Here is a 21,612-nt window from a genome sequence, read left to right on the forward strand (position 1 = left end):
TTCCTAGCGACTTTATTTGGAAGCAATAGTTTGGCAGCTGAAAGTGCGGCACTTGTTGCGCGCAAAGCAGCATATACTACCGCGTGCTACAAAACGTTTTAGTCAACCATTTAAAAATCGTTAGATATCTGCGCTGACGTCACACATTCAGAGAGGTATTCCTATGCATTAGCCCCTCTGAATCAAAATGCTGCAATTTTGAAATTCAATATTTCTGATTTAAGGCATTTTTCGACGTACACTGAAAACAATTTAACCCAAGGCTGGCGAGTAAACCGGTGTTTTACGGGTACCCCTATCCGCAACCATTTTTAACCACCCTCCCAGGAGTAGTGCTAGGTCCCATTGCGGTGTAGTCGTACTTGCTCTGAGCGGATATAACCGCTGTCAGCGAACAAGTCCGCTGAGAGCAGGGTCGACTACACTGCAATGGGACCTTACTGTACTCCTGGGAGGGTGGTTAAAAATGGTTGCAGATAGGGGTACCCGCAAAACACCGGTTTACTCGCGGGCCTTGGGTTAAATTGTTTTCAGTGTAGTGAGTGCCGAAACCGGTAATTGTGAGCCAGGGACCCCATTTTGGCTATCTCAACTCAAATCTAATGTTAAGGTGGGAGGGTCCCTTTAACGAAGAAATTCCGAAAACTCGGGCAAGTTAAGAAATAACGCTCCAATCTGTTGAATACCTAGTAGAAAAGATTTATACATAAAGAACACAATGCTTCTCTCTAACACACATCATCCTAAAGCCTATAAGTTTCTGTCATTGACCATTCCTCAATAGGACCCATTTTCCAAATCAAGTAATCGACAAAAATAAATATACCTAATCGACTATATAGCATTTGCAATACCTACATGATGCTCTTTTCGACTCCAAGCTCCTTGTTCACCTACGGGCCCACGTGTGTGTCCAGGTCCCCGTCTCCCCTGCGCAGGAAGCGCCACCCTTCCCGCCGTGGCCGACCCGACGCACCCGGAATGCAGACCTACAGAGACGCGACATCTCGGGACGCGCTGTTTTCTCTGGGCGCGAGCGCGCGACACGCCCGGCCCCGGCCCCGGCTAATCTGCTCTAATCTCATTAGAAGGCGGGCTATGAAAACAAAGGGGAGCGGATTCCCGCCATGCCTGTCTGTCCTAATGACGTGGCGCAGAAAATCGTCCATCCGCCAACCGTAGATGCGGGGCGACAGAGGCTGTCAGACAGGGACTTCTGCATGGAGAGCGGTCATAGGACGCGACCGGACGGCACGCGCCATATGTGGAGAAATGACAGTCGACAGATGTCCGCAGCTGGACGGGTTCTCCGAAAAATACTGACAAAATGATGAATTACAAATCAAACAAATGACGAAACAAATAACTAAACGAATTTTATCAACTAAAATTATTTTTTCCTGGCGACATAAATAACGCTATAAAAACACTGATGTTTTGTGTTTCGAATGTGTCATTCTAGCTTAGTTGTGCGTCGGCGAGTGGGCCTGAATTAGTACTGTTTCGTTAGCGACAGAGACACGTGGAGGGACGGAAGAAGGGCGACGTTGTTCATGGGCGGAAGCCGCCTGCTGGCCATGTGTGGACGGGGTGAGAGGCGGCAGTGAGGCAGAGAGGGCGCAGGCGAGAGGACGGGTCCGTGTGTGGTGTTGGTGGCGTTGGAATGGAAATAGAAGACTAGACCAACTCGGACTTTTGTCGGAAATACCACAAGCTATTTCGGCGTTTTTTTGGTTCAAGCGGTGAGAAGATGCCAGGTGAGAGCTCTGAGCCTGGTGACGGAGGCACCGGAAGAGCAGTGATGGAGGCGACGCCGGCGTTCGACGCCAGAACCATTCCGGAATTTGACGGAACTGGGAACGTCGTGGAATGGCTGGAGCAGGCTGCTCTCCTGTGCGAGCTACGCGCGGTATCGTTGATGGCGGTGCTGCCGACTCGGCTGCGCGGTGGTGCTTTCGCGGTGTGGTCGCGAATGCCTCCGGAGACTCGCCATCACCTGTCCAGTGTGAAGGCCAAGCTACTGAGGGCCTTCGCCATGGACCCATTCACAGCACAGGCCGAGATGACCAGACGCCACCTTCGTCCCGGAGAAACAGCAGACGTCTATCTGGCGGCGCTGCAGCAGCTCGCTGAGCTGATGGGTGGTCTCCCCGAAAGGGCCATCGCGATCGTCTTCGTCAACGGACTGCCGGAGACTGTGCAGGCCTCGGTCCGTGACGGGCTCGGGGAGAGCTTCACGCTGGAGTATGTGCTGGACCGGGCGAGAGCAGTGCTCTCCAGGGCGACGGTCACTGCGGCGGGGCCGGCGGCGGCGGCGGCAGCGGCGACGGCGGCGGGCGGCCCGTCGCCCCATCACAGTGACATCTCAAGGTCGGCTCGCCGGCCGGGTCCGATCCGCTGCTGGACCTGTGGCCGGCTGGGTCATGTCGCCCGGATGTGCCCAAACGGCTGCGGCGGGGGAGCTGCATCAGCGCAAGCGTCTCCTCCGCCGCCCACCGCGCCGGCAGCAGAGCGCCGGTGATCATCATGCTACTCAACGGACGGCCGTGTCACGCGCTGGTGGACACGGGCTGCGAGGAAACCGTGGTGTTTGTTGGGTGTTTGAACAACTGGGATCAGTGTGAGATAAATATGACGGCGGTGAATGGTAGTGCGGTGCGATGCTGTGGGAGGGCAGATGTGAGTCTGGAAGCACAAGGCCGCCGAGCTGCGGTACGTGCTGTGGTGGTAGCGGAAAGGCTGATGGGTGTCGATGTGTTGCTGGGAATGACCGGATTGGAGGCGCTGGGCGGTGTGTTTGTTCGGGCAGGAGAGGTGCGACTCGGGGGCGGCGGTGTGACGAGAGAAGAGCGATCGGGGTGTGCCGGTGTTAGGGCCGAGTCGAGTGATATGTCTGTCGCTGTGGTTCAGGCGCGCGGCCCGGGGCTCGGGGACGGCAGTGTGACGGGAGAGGAGCGCTCGGAATATGCAGGTGTTCGGCCTGAATCGAGTGGTTCATCTGCCGCTGTGGTTAAGGCGCGCGGTCCGGGGGACAGACAGATCGAGACGGCGGACTTTCTGGCAAAGTTCAGTGCAGGGAAGTGGACAGTGTGGTGGAAGTGGGCCAACGGCAAGGAGCCCGTGAGGCTCGCAAATACTGTGCCGCAGTATCGCGTGCCGGCCGAGGCGCAGGGACAGTTCGATGACGAATTGCAGTTGTGGATAGATGAAGGTTGGCTGCAGCCATACGACGAACGAGAGCACGGACCGGTGCGCGGTTTGATCCCGCTCATGGTGGCGATTCAGGAGGCCAAGAACAAGGTCAGACCGGTGCTCGACTACAGAGAGTTAAATGAGCATCTGGTGCCCCATACGGCTGAAGCCGATGTTTGCCGTGACCAGCTCCGCAAGTGGCGCCGTCATGGAGCCAATGTTGCTGTGATTGATCTGAAGAAGGCCTTTCTGCAGCTACACGTGGCTCCAGAGCTGTGGCCATTCCAGACAGTGATTGTTGGTGGCCAGAGATATGCTTTGACGCGCGTCGGGTTCGGTCTGTGCATTGCAAGTGACGTCATGCGAGCAGTGGTCAGGGAGGTATTAGATCAGGACCCCGATATGGCAAAGGCTGTGCTACCCTACGCTGATGACCTGCTGGTGAACGAGACGTATGTCTCGTCCCAGCAGGTAGCGCAGCATTTTGCCAGGTACGGACTGGAGTGCAAGCCGCCGGAGCGCGTGACAAATGAAGCAGGAGCGAGAATGCTGGGACTGCGCGTGAAACAGGGCTTCGACGGCGCACTGCGATGGACGCGGGACGACGTGACACCGTCAAAGCCACCTGAGGTGTTGACCAGGCGCGCGGTCTTCGCTTGGGCAGGTCAGCTGACGTCACACATGCCTGTTGCCGGGTGGCTGCGACCAGCCGCTGCCTGGCTAAAAAGGACGGCGAACAAAGCGAGTGACGACTGGGACTCACCGATCGGTGACAATGACTTGCTCAAACAGGTCACTGACGTGGCCCGTCGGGTGACGGAGCGCGACCCAGCACGGGGACAGTGGTGCGTCTCCGGCGAATCTGTCACCGTGTGGACTGACGCCAGTGCTATCGCCCGCGGCGTGGTCCTAAGTGACCCTGACACGGGCGAGGTGATCGAAGACGCCGCGTGGCTGCGCACCGAGGTGGACACCGACATGCACATCAACTTGTCTGAGCTAGATGCTGCGTTGAACGGTGTCAACATGGCCGTGGCGTGGGGTTTCAGACGGCTGAACCTGCGCACGGACTCCGTGACCGTTCAGCGCTGGCTTACCGACGCGCTGACAGGCCGAGCCAGGCTACGCACCAAGGCGCAGTCTGAAATGCTGATACGGCGGCGGGTGGCAGTGTTCATGCAGCTGGTGACGGAGTACGGTCTTGCCGTGTCGGTAGAACTTGTGCCGTCAGCGAATAACCGAGCCGATGAACTGACAAGAGTGCCAGGGGAGTGGCTGAAGGTCAAACCGCCAGAGGCCGTGGGCGTGGTGGCCGCCGTGAGGACAGCGCGTGCAGAGGACATACAGGCGGTGCATGAGAGCGTGGGCCACCAGGGGGTGCGCCGTACTTGGTGGTACGCGCGCCGAGAGCTGGGCAGCGGGGCCGTGACGAAGTCGGCGGTCCGGGCGGTTGTCAAATCGTGCCAGGTTTGTGCGTCCATCGATCCTGCCCCGTCGCGGTGGAAGCACGGCACCCTGGAGGTCGACCGTACCTGGGAGCGGCTGGCGATGGACGTCACACATTTTCGTGGCAAGACCTACCTGACCGTGATCGACTGCGGACCGTCGCGGTACGCAATGTGGCGCGAAATTCGCCGCTCTGACGGCAGCGAGATCGTCGGGCAGCTAGAAAGCATCTTTTTAGAGCGAGGGGCGCCGGCCGAGCTTTTGATGGATAACGCGACGGAGTTCAAAGGACGAGAGTTGAAGGCGTTCGCGGCGCGATGGGACGTGAACTTGAGGTACCGCGCAGCATATGAGCCTGGCGGGAATGGTATCATCGAGCGCCACCACCGCACCATCAAAGTGATGGCCACCCGTCAGGGCTGCACCGTGCCGGAGGCTGTGCATCGTTATAATGTCACGCCCAAGGACGGCTGTGATATCGCGTCGGCCCCCGTACACGGCGTGTACCGTCAGGCTGGTAGGGACTTGTGTGTACAGTCACATGGAGGCACATCTGTTCCTACTGCCCGCCAGCCTGGCGTATTTCAGCTCGGAGACGCGGTGTGGATTCGGAAACGGGGTGATCGGTGCACCGCGGTGTCCAGGGAAGGCACGGTCACTAAAATCGTCTCACCGCAGACGATAGAGGTGGACGGTGTGCCGTGGCACGTCCGAAACGTGCGGCATCGTCTGGTCGATGACGCGACAGTGATTGCGACAGAGGACGAGCACGGGCAGATGGACAATGACGTGCCTTGTCCGGTTCCGACCGTCCGGGCGCCCGGGCGGCTGGCCATTGAGGCCCCGGCGACGGCCCCGACGGTCGCGCCGACTAACGACCCTGCCGGGGACCCGCAGACTGAGACGGGAGGTGACGTGAAACTGGAAACGGACACCGAAGGCCAAGGTTCGGCTTTGGAAAATGAAAGGCCAAGTGACCGCAGGGATGAGGCTGAGGGACCGGCGGAAGGTGGGGGTGGACCGTGTAACGATAGTGAGACACTGAGAAGGAGTGCGCGCTGGAGACGGGCGACACAGCTGTACGGTGACCCCATCCCGAGCGAGACGGTTGAGTGAATGTGTTCCTTTAGGAACAGGGGGGAATGTGTTTCGAATGTGTCATTCTAGCTTAGTTGTGCGTCGGCGAGTGGGCCTGAATTAGTACTGTTTCGTTAGCGACAGAGACACGTGGAGGGACGGAAGAAGGGCGACGTTGTTCATGGGCGGAAGCCGCCTGCTGGCCATGTGTGGACGGGGTGAGAGGCGGCAGTGAGGCAGAGAGGGCGCAGGCGAGAGGACGGGTCCGTGTGTGGTGTTGGTGGCGTTGGAATGGAAATAGAAGACTAGACCAACTCGGACTTTTGTCGGAAATACCACATGTTTTTAGCAATATATCAGGATTTTTTTTTAAAATAAAACGCCAACAAACAAACTTTCAACTCATTGACGTAACTAAATGCATTCTTTTTAGCTAAATCATGTTCATGAATTTGATGCAGGTGTAAGCGTTGACAATGGAGATATTTGGCCTGGGACTTGTTGCTTTATTAAATCTTATGCTTAAACTGTTTTAAGCAAGGGAGTTCATCAGTTTTAAATTATGGCAAACAGGAAAATCGTTCTGGGTTTGCAAAACATTTTCAAATCGCCGACACAATCAAAGCCACAAACCACCACACCTGGACTTGCACTAAAGCATCGTTTCACACCGATTCCCGTCCCAAACGATCCTCTGAGCTGTGTCTCCCCACCTGAGGGGCCTGCCGTCCTGAGATCCCCAGTCTCCGCACCCAGCTGCTCTCCGCACGAGCGCGTCCGCACACTGCGGGACCATCAGTCGCCAATCGGACATGAGCGTCCATTGTGCGCGTATTTTGCCCTTCGCCACGGTAGCGCTCGAGTTTTTGTGGCCGCGTTTCAGTCCAGCTCCGAGCGAGACGTGTTTTTTCACCGGTCGCGCCATTGATCGCCGCATATGAATCGATCACTGTTCCACACACACACACACACACACGGAGTTTATTGACATAATACATGAGGTACATCGAGTATGTATCACGGAGAGTTGGCGCAAAAGCCATGGGCTCATCTCGAGGCGCCAAATCTCGACCTCTTCACTATCTCCAGTATCACTACCACTACCGCCGCCGCCGTGTCTAGGATTGCCCCGCGCAGCCAGCCGCCCCCACGCGTGCCCAGCGACGGGCGCGGGCCCACCCGGCTCAGCGAACAGAATAGGTAATTTAGTATCCACCGGTAAATCTACCTGACTCTTGCAAAAATTTTTGGAAGTGCCAAGCCACCAGCCGACCGCCCCCGCCACCGAGTCCGCGGCCGTGCAGGAGGACTTCAAGTTGGTATGATTTGGGTTTTTGTTTAAGGTCAAAGTTAAGGATGCGACGCAGGCTGTTGTAGAGTATGTCTCTTTGTTGGTCGTAGTTTGGACATGAAAATATAAAGTGTTTTACGTTTTCTTGGGAATTGCCACATGAACATTTAGGATTATCTGTCTTTTGTATTTTGTACTTATGTTCGTTTAGTATCGTCATATTAAGTCGTATTCTTGTATGCATTGTGTTAAGTGTCGTGGTGCCGTATGAGTAGTAAAGAGGAGGCTTGTTCATGCACATGAGCTCTTTGATCTCATTTCTGAAGTCTTTGTAGGGAAGATGCTTAATTGAGTTTGGTAGTTGATTCCATTGTTTTCCTGTGAGTGTTATAAATGTGCGTTGGTGTTTGGTTGTGCGTACATGTGGCTGGGAATGGTGGGCGGCGTTCCTTAGCGTCCTTTGTGTGGCTTGATGTCGTGAATTCGGTAGAAGAGAGGTGACATAAGAGGGTAAATTTTGACGTCCGGGTGTTGATAGTTTGTGGTAAAGTAGTAGTCGGTGAAGTTGTCGTCTGGTTTTTAGTTTGTCCCATCCTAATTCATAACGTAATTTGTCAGAAGAGGTCCTGAAAAGTGCTCCTGTTATTAGTCTTGCTACCCTGTTTTGGAATGTCTCTAGTCTCATGGTGTCGTGAATAGTAATGTGTCCGTCGTAAATAGTGTCGCAGTAGTCTAGATGTGGTCGAATGTACGTCTTGTAGATTGCGTCGAGAGTGTTTCGGGGAAGGAATCGTGCTATGGGATATAATGGACTGAGGGATTTGTTAGCTTTTGTAAGGATGGCGTTTATGTGTTCGTGGAATCTTAGGTCTTTAGAAAAGGTCAATCCAAGGTGCCTGTGTGTTTTTGTTATGGGTATTGGAAGTCCTCCGAAAGTGAGTTTTGGTGATGTATTGTTTGGTTTGTGGGAAAATGTTTGTTGTACTGTTTTGGAATCGTTGAATTTGATGGCCCATTCTTGTCCGTATTTTTTAATTTCGTCAAGGTCGAGTTGCAAAGAATTTTGAATGGAATTCAATGTTTTGCATGTATGGGAAGCGTAAAGTGATGTATCATCGGCGAAAAATAAAATGTCATTTTTTGTACGAGTTGAGAGGTCGTTGAGGTATAAAAGTGCAAGTAAAGGGCCGAGAACTGATCCCTGTGGGCAGCCAGCGTTTATCTTACGGGGAGCTGAGAACGAATTTTGAATTTTAACTATCTGTATTCTGTCGGATAGATATGATTTTAGCCAATTGAGAAGTGTTCCTGAAAGTCCAAATTCGTTTTCACATTTGTAAATTAACCCTTTGTGCCAAATTTTATCAAAGTATTTACTGATGTCCAAGTATATCGCTGTAAAATCTCCACCATCGTCTAAAGATTTATAGAGATTTTGTGTCAGATATTGAAGCTGTAATTCGGTGCTGTGACCTCCTCTGTAGCCGCTTTGTTTATCTGTTAATAGATTGTGATCAGTTAAATGTCTATATATATTTTTAAAGACTACTTTTTCGAATATTTTGGATACGACTGAAAGGATGCTGATTGGTCGGTAGTTTGAAATGTCTGATGGTGACCCTCCTTTGTTCTTAAATATTGGTTTAATATGTGCTGTTTTAAACTCAGTTGGATACACTCCGAGAGAAAGTGATTTATTGAACAACTGTGATAGGGGTTTCGCAATAAGAATTGCCGTAAGTTTAAGAAATCGGGTCGGTAATCCATCTGGGCCTGTCGATTTATTTGCATCTAGTGAATTTAGGATTTGAAGTATTTCTTGTTCACTGGTTGTAAAGTTCTGTAGTTGTGGAATGTTTGCATTTGTCCTGTTCGTGTCTGGAAGTGGATGAGCGTCAGATACGTCTAAAGTTGATTGAGAAGCAAAGTAGTCGTTGAAAAGTGTCGCTTTTTCCATGTTGTCAGTAATCACGTTGTCGGTTTGTGTCAGCAGTGGTGGGATGTCTTTGTCAGTAGATCTGCCTATGACGGTACGTAATGTTTTATGATACTTGTACGGGTTTTGTCTTTGCTCGATCAGTTTTTCAACTTGATTCTTAATAAATTCGTTTTTAAGTTGTCTGCTCATTGTAGTAACTAAATTGCGCTGATATCGCCACCTCGTCCAGTTGAAGTCAGTTTGTGTTTGTTTTGCAAGCTTGAAGAGTCTGTCCCTTTTTCTAATGTTGCGTTTTAAGTTGCTTGTTATCCATGGCTTGTCTTTGCGCTTTTGTCTGATGACTATTTTTGGTATTGATCCTGTTGCCGCGTCTTGTAGTTTGGTAATGAATTGTGAGGTGGCTGTGTCAATGTCTTGTTCAATTATGTCATTCCAGTTAGTATCGGTAAGTGTCGTGGTCAAGAGGTCGATGTTTATTTTCCTATATTCCCAAATAACAATTGGTGGTTTCTCGACATTGTCGATTATTGTTGTGTCTAGTTCGGTGAAAATGGGGAAATGATCAAGGTTTGCAAATGATGACAGTGTGCCGCTGTTTTGAATTATGTCCGTGTTGCTTGTGAAGATTAGGTCTCTTAAATTTGCGACATCATACGTTACTCTGGTTGGCTCATCAATTAATTGGTTAAAGTTAAGCATGTCAGCTGTTTCCTTAATTTTGTAGTCAAATGAGGTTATGCCACTTTGCCCATTAAAGGACCTGTCAAGGTATATGTTTCCCGTGTTAAAGTCCCCCAGTGTTATAACGGCTGTCGGTGAGTGAGTTTGTGCTAAACAGGCTGCTTCGGTAAACGTGTCGATAAATGTCTGCAGTCGGTCCGATGGTAGGTGGGGTGGAAGGTAAATACAACCAATGATAAGTGTGAAGTTAGCGATCTTGATTTTTGCCCATACCCACTCTTGGTTCCCAATTTCAATATGTGTAAGTCTTTGAATTGGTAGTGATTTATGACAATAGAGGGCCACGCCCCCTCCATGTCGCGTTCTGTTTTTTATTATAGGCGGATGGAAGTCTTCCAACATGTATTGACTGTCTGCTATCGTATTATCAAGTTTCGTTTCAGTGAGCGCTAGGATATGCACGTTGTTTGTTTGTATAAATTGTTCCAATTCTTCTTTTTTATTTTCTACAGTAATGCTGTTTATGTTTATGTGCACAATTCTTAAATTTGTCCTATCAGTTGGCCCTGGGTTCGTTTCGATGCCGTGCATTGTCAAAAGTTTTTGAATGTTTAGGTAGAGCCCAAGCCGTGTCCATTGAGAGTTTGTCAAAGTCAGGTTTAAGGGTATGTCATGTCTGGTACAGTGTATGCTTGGAGATGTCGCAGATTGGATGGGATTAGTCGAGGCTCGGTGGGCTTGGATTAAGGTACTGGAAGTCCCTGCACGGGCCGCGGTCCCAGGCGGCGGCGGCGCCCGGACGGCGGCTGACACCTCGAAGATGGCGAAGATTCCCTCTGACGACCGCGCATTAGAGCCGACTTCATCGGGCCAATTCACAAAAATCCGCTAATGTGACGTTTTTCTTCTCTCTCGGCGGCGAGCCGGTTTCCTGTTTGCCCATTCTGCCTCGCCGCCGTGTTTTCTTTGCGCCCATTGACGAAACCCTAATTGCCGCACTTTCTTCTTTGGGAGCGCACCCCTTTGCGGCGCGTTTGTTTGGCGCAGCGTGGCGTTCGCGGCGCGCGCCGAGCGTGTGCATGCGCCAAACACGCCGCATGCGACTGGCGGCAGCCTGACACCCATGACAAACAGCAGCTAGAACAATGCGGCGGGCCAAGTACCGGCGGCACACTCCCCCAGTCGAGGGTCCTCACAGCCGCCACTCAGACGCAGGAAACGACCCCGACGGCCGACGGGGACGGCGAAGGGTGGCGGGGCTACTGCATGGAGTCGGGTGGTGTCGCAGCGGAGCGACGACTGGACTCAGGGATGTAACACACAGCAGCAACAGCAGGAGTCATTTGATGACACAGCAGCAACAGCAGGAGTCATTTGATGTTGCAGGACCGACATGTTAGGAGTGGGAAGTTAAGAACGTCCAGGGATTCAGAAGGCATCATGGCAACTAACTCTTTGACTTTGAGAAAAACGCAGAATTTAGATGTGTGCTTCCAGTAACGACCTTGCTCAGATCACTTTACCTTCCCTGTCAACCAAAATTTATCGATCTACATCAATTTTCCCGGACGGAGATAAGTTTAACATCAAAGGTCACCACACCGCTTCAACAGAGATAAGTCCGCCCCATTGCCTGTTACCAAGAACCGAGACCGGTGAGTTTGGCCCTATCTCGAGGAAGACAAGCAGTGCAACAGAGTGCAACACCGTCCGGCGACGCTTGCCGGCACCGACACGGCGTTCTTCGAACGACAACCGCTTTCTTGCGGGCGTTCGAAGGACGTGGAGAGATGTGGGCGACTGGAATATGGTTGAGAAATGAGAGAGATACAGAGACTTCTTGCATTTCGCTAGGAAACGCTACTCAATTGATCAACTGGAATTGCTTGTGTCACTTGGGAGGAGGACGCCTAAAGTTACGCCTGTACTCGTATCACGTCATCTAGTTATATACAAAACTTGGTTATACTATTTCCATTCAAAGCCAATATTTAAATAAAACTTAGGCAAGCATGACTTGGATTAGCAACCATTCCTGTCAAATTTTCCTACACATACACCAGTCAACGCATATCATACACCATTGACTGTTTCCTACACCAGTCAACGCATATCATAAACCGTTTACATTGGTCGTTCGCTGCGTTGGATTTTATATTCCATATTCGAGACGACCCTGACCAGTGACTACTCACCAAATGCACTCGCTGCCTCCTGGAACGAACGCATTGGCCTGCTGGAACGAATGCGTGTTCCGCTACAGGTTTGAATATTCACCTGTTGTTGGTCACGCTTGCTGATCAAAGCATTACGGCCAAAGTGGGCCTTTCCGCCTCAGAGGTGGACGTTACAACCAGTTCAAATGGCGAGCAGCGCGCGCAGGCGCCCGGTCACGGCGCACTGCACATGACCGACGCCGAGAATAGGGGATCGGTGCACCGACACTCGACAGACGGACAGCGAATCAGGAGGTCATCAGAGGCAGTGACGGTCAGAGGTCAGAGTTCCCATCTATACCTGTCCGTCTACACTGGCAGACAGGGCAACAGAATCTTTATTTTCTTCAATTTCAAAGCCTCTCAGTCTGTAAAGCTGTACACACACACGACTCACGAGTACAGGCCAGTTAGTACAGGTCAGTCAGAAAGCGCTGCATGCAGCGCTTTCTGACTAAAAAATAACGCATGCACTGAAGATAAAATCTCAATTCGCTCGAAGGGCAAGGCGCCTCACTAGTCACTATGACAGCATGCAGGATATTACGCCTCATGATTTACGACTCCGTTCAATGTCCCATGAGATGAAGGAGGGGAGGAGGTGCCAGCTGGCGCGGACCGCCCGACAGACACCAGCCTCTGACGATTAGGACACTGTGATTAAGCGGTCTCCGGATGTTCAAGAGACCAATATCCGGCGAAGGCGTCCTACGACCACATCCGACGGAAGGAGCACACCAAACTCTCACGCAACTCGGCCCTCCGCCGGCCGGGCGATCGGCAACGCGTGAAAAAATGTGAACGGCATTCTGACTAATTTTCCTCGACATGTCACGGACGACAAATGGTTAGTTGGCTCAGAGAAATGACGTCTGGCTGGTGGGTTTTATCGCCACACCGAGCGGCGGTGCCGGCAAACTAATGACAGTGGCAACAGACGCAGCAAAACAAGCCGTCAGCTGCACCGACTCGGCTCTGCGACTGGATGGATGTGACGTCACCGGTCGGCTGTGACGTCACACGCTTATTGAAGTCACGGAAATGTCCCCGTTTAGGAGACATTTATCTAATGTCTGAGAACTGAGGTGCGCCGGAGATTGGGCGGAACTGGTCAGCTCGTGGCGTTCACGTGTAAATGGAGGGTCCTGGACGTGTCAATGGACACGGGCTGCCCCCGCCGTCCCCCGCTTCATCACTGACGACAGAAATAAAGAAATGTCACGCTGGAGAGAAATTGGCAGGTCCCATCGCGACAGCTGGTGACGGAAATCGAGAAAATGCCTCAATTTAGCGGGTCAGAGTGGATAAAAGCCAAACCGAATCGGTGAAATAAGCTGTATTGGCAGAAACAAATCACCAGCCTAAGCCGAAAATCATACCAGATGAATCATTGGATGATTAGTTCACCTATAGAAGGTAAAGCGCAGTGAAATGTTTTTTTTTTTAAATAGATACTTACCTATTACCATGGTTTACTTTATGTAAACCTTCTTATTAAACAATTTTCCTTGAGTTATAACTGAGCGTAAACAAGTGTACCTATATAACACCTGAATTTTCTGGCTCGTGCTACTTATCTTTGAATGCACTGTCAATTATAATCTGTCAACAAGAACATTTGCCGATTCTTCCTTTTCCACGTTTCTTAACAACCAAACACTTCCGGCATTGAGTTCCCCTAATAGAAGTCAGAAGATGCCCTTGCCAAAGGCACCTAACCTGTTTGAAACCAAGCAGCTGCGCTCATGGCAACAGGGAAAACAACGTCATATAGCGCCTCATACTCGACGTGCTTACAACTAATGGCTTCTACAGAATTGTCCTCAACATGAAAATTCGCAGAACCGAGCTGATATTCAGCTCAGTCAGTGCGTCAGCAATAGTTACAGCTCAGTGACGCGCGAGTTCCAGAATATCCGCAGTGTCTGAATCTGTGAGAAACGAGGTGCCCCTGCCCGGCGGACGATCGGTGGACTGGAAAATGACAGAGCTTCCCAGAACTGAGAATGGGGAGAGCACCGGCCCGAAACATATCATTTCATTCAGTGCCACCAATATATTTAGAAGGGTGTGGCTCGAGATGACGCGGCGGTTTTATAGGAAAATGTGCCGGAATAACACAAAATTTCAGCCTGTGCGCTGATGTGTGCTGATCTCCCTCCCCATTTGACTCCTGTCTTTTCCTTCTGTCCTCTCCCCTCTGCATCCCTCCTTCTCTCCCAAAGCCCCGCCTCAAGCCGTCCATCACCGCCCAGAGACCGGGGATTCGCCGGCGGCACCAGGCGTGACCTCCCGTGACACCCGACCGCACGTGCGAGGCGGCTCGGGTGACGGAGCGACCGGCAGCTGAGGCGGACCCCTGCCACGCGCCCGGCACTCGCACCCGGGGCACCAGGAAGTCTCTGTTGACCACTTGTAATGACGCGTCGTAAACGACGCCCGGGTCGGGTCGAAACTGGGTGGCTAGCGGCCAGCTGCGCCGGTGGCCGAGAGACAGAGCAGGGGTGTCAGACAGGGGGGGGGGGGCACCGGAAACAGAGTCCGTCCGCGGCCGGTCGCCCGACTCCTCTCCGACAGACGCGGCCACGCCTTCTCACAAAAACCACCAGACAGCAGCGTTTTCTCAGGCCGGTCATCGCGCAAAAAAGCCACTGGCCTCGCGGCTACCGCAAATCACAATTATTATGAATGACTGGCGGCCAGCGAGCCATGTCCACACCGCATCGTTCGAACACCCCCGCAGTTCCAAGGCTGGGAAACCGCGGCGGGCGCGGATACTGCAGCGGCCGCCGCCGGGAGGCTAGACTGTGCCGCGGGCGAGGTAGACTGCGCCGCAGTACAGCCGACGGCGCCGCGGGCGAGCGTTCGCCCATTCGCGCGTCAACTGCCGCGGTGGCGCTCGTCAACGGGCCTCTGCAAAGTGGTGCAGACGGCCAGAGCACAACAGCTCACAAGGTGGTCCGGAATGGAGCTCGTTCGCGCCGGCACGGGCTGCCATCAGGGCGGAGGTAACTGCCGGCGTTTATTACTGGAGTGCGGGCAGGCGGCGAGCGCTGGTAGCGGCGCGATAGCGGGAAATGCCATAACGCAACATAACGACCGGGAAACTGCGTGCTTGCAACGGAGAAATAGGCGGAAGGCACGACGGCGCGGGCGCAGAGAGACGATGACCGGACACGCCTGTGTCAGAGTCGTCCAAAGCGTCCAACTCACCGGAAAGACAGGACGTTTATAGCGGGAGACGAAGTGAGAAGAAAACATATGTCCGGCATACGGAGCGGGAGGATTAAATGGACTGAAAATCATGGCGTTGTTATTTTAGCAGCCAGGCTAAATAAGAACGTTTGCTAGAGCTTCTGAGAACCAACTGACAGATGTTCTTTATTCAAGGCCTCTTTCAAGAAACAGTAACTATGCAGTAAATGTTGAAGTTCTACAAGAGCTGCTGCACTTTTATATTACATCAAACTGTATGAATATAAAAAGCTGGAAAGATTTTTTTTTCTTAATACTTTCCGAGGCGGCTTACCTCCCCGGTCGCGGTGGACCTCTCACCTCCCTAGGGGCTACCGTCAGCCGATGCGCGCACGCTCCTCACCCCTCCCCCTTCCCTCCCTCGCGACCCCGACATCCGGTCTGTATCGGTCCCGGGCGTTACGTGACCCCTGGCCCGGGCCGCAGGGGGCACGACCCCCGCCGTGCGCGCGCGCCTAACCCTTCCGAAGATAAACGGCTGCTAATGGTGTTGTTAGCGAGAATATGCGCGAGGAAATATACAGTGACCATGCTGACGGAGGCTGCGGGGCCTGAGAGACGGGCCAGCTGTGCGCGCGGTTGGCCTGACGGAGCGGGGTCTCCGAGTGTAATGCTGTTACACCGGGACACGGTACACGTGCGCTGACACCTCAGTCCTCACAGAGAAGCATTGAACGGAGGAAGCACATTGGAGTACCCAGACAGGACGAGTCTGACCACTAAGATTGGGAAATGTATGCATAGACAATTGTCGAAAAGAAAAAAAGTTTATATATAAACTGTTTTTGAAATTGCTATAGAAATTGTTATAGCAATTTCTAATCCTAAAAGATTGGTCCATGCCAGGTATGTAGGGCCGGGTCCTTTCGATCTAACAAGGCCCTTTTGGGGCCAGAAGCATGATAGGAATCTCGGGGTGATATTGGTGAAGGCGGCCACCCAGCCCCGGTGCGCCGCCGGGGGACTGAGTCCGTCTCAGTAGACGGGCCAACCGGCCCAGCAAGTCACCCCCGCACCGCACGTGAGCCTGCGGCTCCTGAGCAGCTACTCACGTCGGATGGAGGAGACCATCCAGCCCGGATCAGGTTAGAGGCATGGAGAAGGATTTGACTGTCCTGAGGATGGAAAATGACGGAACGGTGACCCTGGCGAGGTGTGTGCCTTTTACAAGAGAGCCCGGACTGAAATGCTTTTCAATTGGACAGCCTGAGCCATCTAGCGACAACGGCGTGAACTACTGCTGCCTTTCACTCTTACCATGCAGTTGCGAACGAAACGATGCTGAGACGGGGAAACGTGAGGGAGGTGGGTGGATACTGGATGCTGGCATTGTTCGGGCGTACCTTCATTTCTAAAATCTTACACGGTGTAATATTTTAAAGATATAATATATCGACTAGGTTCGATCACTTCGAGATCTTTGATCATTGTTTTTTAAGACCTTAGACGGCTGGGCGGCAGGTCGACTGCCGTCTAAATTACACATTAGACAATTAAATATTTTATGTAAAATAGTGGTCCAGAATGGATGTTGAGCATTGCTACATTTTATTCCCTATTCTTTAGAAAAAAAAAATCATTCTCTCGGACTATTTGCGAGCACTGAGGGCTGCCCTATCCTACCAAGATTGTCCTAGCTTCAGCTGCACGGCGGCGCGCCAGACGGTGGTCAAAACCGTCGAAACAGCAGAACTTTTCCTTTTTTCCATCCCACAACCATGAATTGAATAAACAGATATATGTGATGCAAAATCTTGCCTTCATGCTCATAAATGTAATAAAAACAAGGCCATGAAAATAAGGCATGAGCCTCAAGTAATATCACAAACCTCAAACCGTGCGTTCATATATGATTGAATAGATCTAAAAAAGCGGTAGGGCCTGACAAAAAAATATGTTAAAAAAATTAACACAAAATGAATGCAAAGCCGTTTAAGGTTTCCGGGTGAGTTTCCAACTAATTCGTAACGCTCTAATTCCTACTGTCGAATTAATTCCAAAGTTATATGTAACGTTTACATACGCATCGCATTTATGTAGCATTATCATACACACTACACAGATTAGCAAATATTATGATGCAAAGCAACATAAGTCAAAATTAACTATGTTTGCAACTCTGCCGGATGACATAGCATTCACAATTCACACTGAACTCAGTGAACTCTTCATTCATTCTACCTGTTAAGTGTTAATTGTTATACAGCCTCGATCGTATCTGAGGTCTTCGCGATATTCGGAAGCAATCCAACGATCGTGACCAGTCAGAACGCAACAACTCTGACCTCTGGGCATAAACACAGAGAAAACAGACCGCAAATGTTCGGATCTGGACGGAATGAACGTTTGATTAAAATGATTGATATGAGCCTGCACTTAGCAGGTACGTACAACACAAAAAAAAAATCCAAGAGCGTCGGCTAAAATAATATGCTAAGTAAGAACAATGTTCCGAATCCCATCTCTATGTGAGAGGGATAGTTAAATAGGAGCCCCACCTGAACGATTTTATTGATCATTTCAGGTGCGTTGTTAACACAGTGCTGTCACGGTAAATGTTAAAGTGGAACGGATTATCCAAACGCCGACGTTTATTTGAAAGGGCGTTTGGTGCACATCACCAGATTAGCGAAAACAAACAGGCTGGATCGGAACGTGCCAGGCCGGGAGCCGGCGGCGACCGTGCATCGTCGGAGGGGGGGGAGGGGGGGGGGGGGGTGCGGATCGTCGGCGCCGACGGCGGTAACACGTCACCGAAATAGACGACGTTGTGTCTGTGGCTCAGCTGTGCAGGATGGCCCTGTTCATTGCCAATGTCTCGGCGACTCTTACTGTCAGCAGACAGTCGGGAAATAGCAGAGACAGATGATATCCGAGGAACAGATAAAAAACGGGTGCGATCCCGATCCGCCAGAGTGGAAATCCGGTCTGTCCAGACAACATAAATCCAGCAGACAGTCGAAATACGATCCAGACAGCCGAGACTCGGCGCAGACAGTCGAGATGCAGCACTAACAATAGAAATACGGACCAGACGAAGAATTGAGATTCAGCCCAGTCAGTCGAGATCCAGCACAGATAAAGAGATCCGGACCAGTCAGTGGAGATCCTGTTCTGACAGTCAATTCACGGACCAGTAGGGACTCAGGATAGGGACCAGACGCCGAGATCAGATCAGATCCGATCCACTATCCAGAGAGTCCGAGTCGAGATCCATCGAACTCCAGACAGTCGAGATCTGGGTCAGACAATCCAGATCCAGCTCAAATACATAGATCCAACCCTGCCTAGAACCTGCACAAAGGACGAGATTCGACGAGCCGCGGAATAGCCCCACCCACACCCTTGCACGACGGCCGACCCAGCTGCCGACCCAGACTGAGACAGAGGAGACCTGCAGCCGCCTGGCAACGGCAACAGAATGACGCAAGTTATAAATAGACGCTTACCTGGCCACCAGCGTTGATTCCCAGCTGCGTAGTATCCTTAAAAATCGAGTCTCGCTTCGCTATCACCAACCACAGTCACACTGCACTGATTCAGATTCGCCACAGGTCAATGAGTCGCACACCGCACCTTTCCATTGCCTCTCCCGACAACCCGCACCAACCCGCCTGCGGCCAACTGCGCCGACCAAGCGCCGACGATCGAAGACTGACCGGCGAGATACCGACGATACCGAGATCGTCATCGTCCGCGCGCGCATCTGTTACCGCGCGCACGCTGCAAGCATCAACATGAATGGCGCTGACCGTGGGAACGCGCCGTCGCCAGCTCGGTATCGGTCGCGGCGGCGCGCCGTTTAGTCCAAGAGATCTCACACCATCCCGGTGCGGGGCGGCTCGGGTTTCTCGGTCGTCTCGACTCTCGGTTGGTGACAGCTGGTGCTCTATCGGGCGTCAGTCGCGCCCTGGAAGTTCGGTGCACTTGCACTGAGGGATTTCGCCGGCGGAGACAAGAAGAAACGTGAATCGTGGCGGGAGACGAGTGCGGGTAAACATGTATTGTTTTGCCGACGTCACACCAATGCTGATGTCATTTCTAATTTATTTACACTCGTGAGTCGTTCAGCGTGTGAACAAAATGGAAATTGCACAATCATGCATGAACTTGTTTTCGTTGGTTTTGTTGCAAAGGCAGTAGGCGGTGTGGTAGGCACTAGGCAATATGCTAAGAAATGAGTTAGCGAGTCAGAAAAGGCGCCAACGAACCCAAATGAACTACCAATTAGGTATTGAATCGCATGACATGCCGGGTTTGATGACCGGCTTTGATTGCTTGATGAATGACCGGCTTTAACCCAACTTGATCTGAAGTCAATGTGTCGGTGACAACTCTCCCACGTTGACCTTCTCGCCCGATACGCCTCGACCGAGGGCTGCGGATACAACCCCTCGCCGTTTCGCCCCTAAGCTAGAGCTTCGCGGAAAAAACGAGATGGTGATTAATAAACGGGCATTATATTATAATATCCGTTAATCGTAGCGTAAACGTAGACGTAACGTAAACGTAAACGTAACGTAAACTTAATGTAAACGTAACGTAAACGTAATGTAAATGTAACGTAAACGTAACATAAACGTAACGTAAACGTAACGTAAACGTAACGTAAACGTAACGTAAACGTAACGTAAACGTAACGTAAACGTAACGTAAACGTAACGTAAACGTAACGTAAACGTAACGTAAACGTAACGTAAACGTAACGTAAACGTAACGTAAACGTAACGTAAACGTAAACGTAACGTAACCGTAGACGTAACGTAGACGTAAACGGGCATTACGAGACGCAGCAACTGTACCCAGTTGCTCGGCTCAATTGGCGTCCGTCGACCTCTGATGTAAAGTCAACAAGTCAAGTACCTGCTCCAAACACAGCTTCGGTTTTTGGTAACTAACTTCGCAAAAAAATGGCTGAAGAACTGCGATTTTGACACATTCGCGTTCGCTATGTCTATTGTCTAAGCGCGTCGAATGATACTTTTGTTTGGATGAGGTCAAGTTACGGTGTTGACCTCGGTTCAAGATCAGGCCAGACGAGCCACTCAGGTCACGAAGTTGGTCGAAGGAGGTAAAATCGCATGTATCATTTGTTCCTGCGTCCATTGCCCATTGGTGGCTTTCGCGACTCCCTAGCTCAAATTGATCGGGAGTTATTGACATGAAAAATTAGTATGACTTTAGTGATGACATGAATGACGTCACGTTAAGTCAACAAAAGTAAACATGGAATGTTATAAGGAGTGCATGAAATCACGATTACATGAACCTGGGAGTTGGAATATTAGATGCTTTCCGGTCCCAAAATAACAGTTTCCATATTATTTCCCCCACACACAGAAAAATATTGACACCGTTAGCGGTGTAATTGCACAGTACATATCTGAGCACTTGAGGAAAGTTAATTTAGTCCCTTCCCCGCTTAGATTACTCGCGCTTCTAAATGAACACCAGGAAGAAGGTAATAGAACACTGTTAGGAGGGTTGGGTGTTTTGCTACATGTAGTAAAACACCCAACCCTCCTAACAGTGTTCTATTACCTTCTTCCTGGTGTTTATTTGGAAGCGCGAGTAATCTAAGCGGGGAAGGGACTAAATTAACTTTCCTCAAGTGCTCAGATATGTACTGTGCAATTACACCGCTAACGGTGTCAATATTTTTCTGTGTGTGGGCCAAACATAGACCTGAGATGAAATCTAACGCGAAGCTAGCGAAAGAGCGTTTAAAGAGCTATCGAATAGTTTTCTGCTTCACTGTAGCCCTTCTATTGGTGGTTTCCCAGTCGCTAACGTATAACGTATACTAAACTAACGCTGAGGCATGCTTTCGACCCCTGATCGATCTACAGGTTTGCGGAAAAAAGAGCATGCTGCCCGTGACGAGAGAAAGCCGATGATACCCATTTACAAGTTTTCGGGTCATCTCAGGACTCAGGTCATCACCAATAAGTAGAGAAACTCGGGACCTGCTAGAACTTAACGAATGTAAGTTGTGATGGTTTTTCGAGGTTCTGATTACGAATGTTATCTTAGTTTTGAACGAAGATGATGACTCCATGCATTTGGGGTAGATCAGGTCAGGTCAGATCGACCAGTACCTAATAGTGGATGACCACCACCGATTGCTTCCTAGCATGTTATATGAATAAGCAACACAACTACTTCTTAAATGTTCAGATGGGCGCTAAGTTCAAAATCAGCTCCAAAAACTACCCTATCAATTAAAAGCACGTTATGAAAAAGTGAACTAAGGTCATCTTTATTTGAATCAGGGATATCGATTTATTTTAAGTAGGTGATTAACTCGAGCGCACCGGAAGTTTTGTTGCAATCGGCTCCTTTTTGCGCGACTTCTTTGCGAAAGCCCGAGACGGTTTCATCTGACTCACTTTCCCCTACATGTGCACTGTACAGCTAGTTGTGACGGTAGCCATGGGGCTGAGGCTAGTTTGTAGTTTTGTAGTTAGGTACTGATCCGACGAATCGACTGCGACCATTTTTTTAAAACGATCAGA

At 51.0% G+C, this 21,612-nt stretch overlaps 1 protein-coding gene across 1 annotated transcript in view; it reads right to left on the reverse strand.

Moving 5' to 3' along the window:
• Positions 1–18,875, reverse strand: part of LOC122379168 (neurogenic locus protein delta-like) — a 75,297-nt gene extending 56,422 nt beyond the window's left edge. The window contains exon 1 of the mRNA XM_043361123.1: positions 18,547–18,875. The gene's annotated coding sequence lies outside the window, so the exon portion shown is untranslated. The remainder of the gene's footprint in view (positions 1–18,546) is intronic.
• Positions 18,876–21,612: the final 2,737 nt, after the last annotated feature.

The sequence above is a fragment of the Amphibalanus amphitrite genome, unplaced genomic scaffold, assembly GCF_019059575.1.
Source record: "Amphibalanus amphitrite isolate SeventyFive unplaced genomic scaffold, NRLGWU_Aamphi_draft 000073F_arrow, whole genome shotgun sequence".
Classification (NCBI taxonomy): Eukaryota; Metazoa; Arthropoda; class Thecostraca; order Balanomorpha; family Balanidae; genus Amphibalanus; species Amphibalanus amphitrite.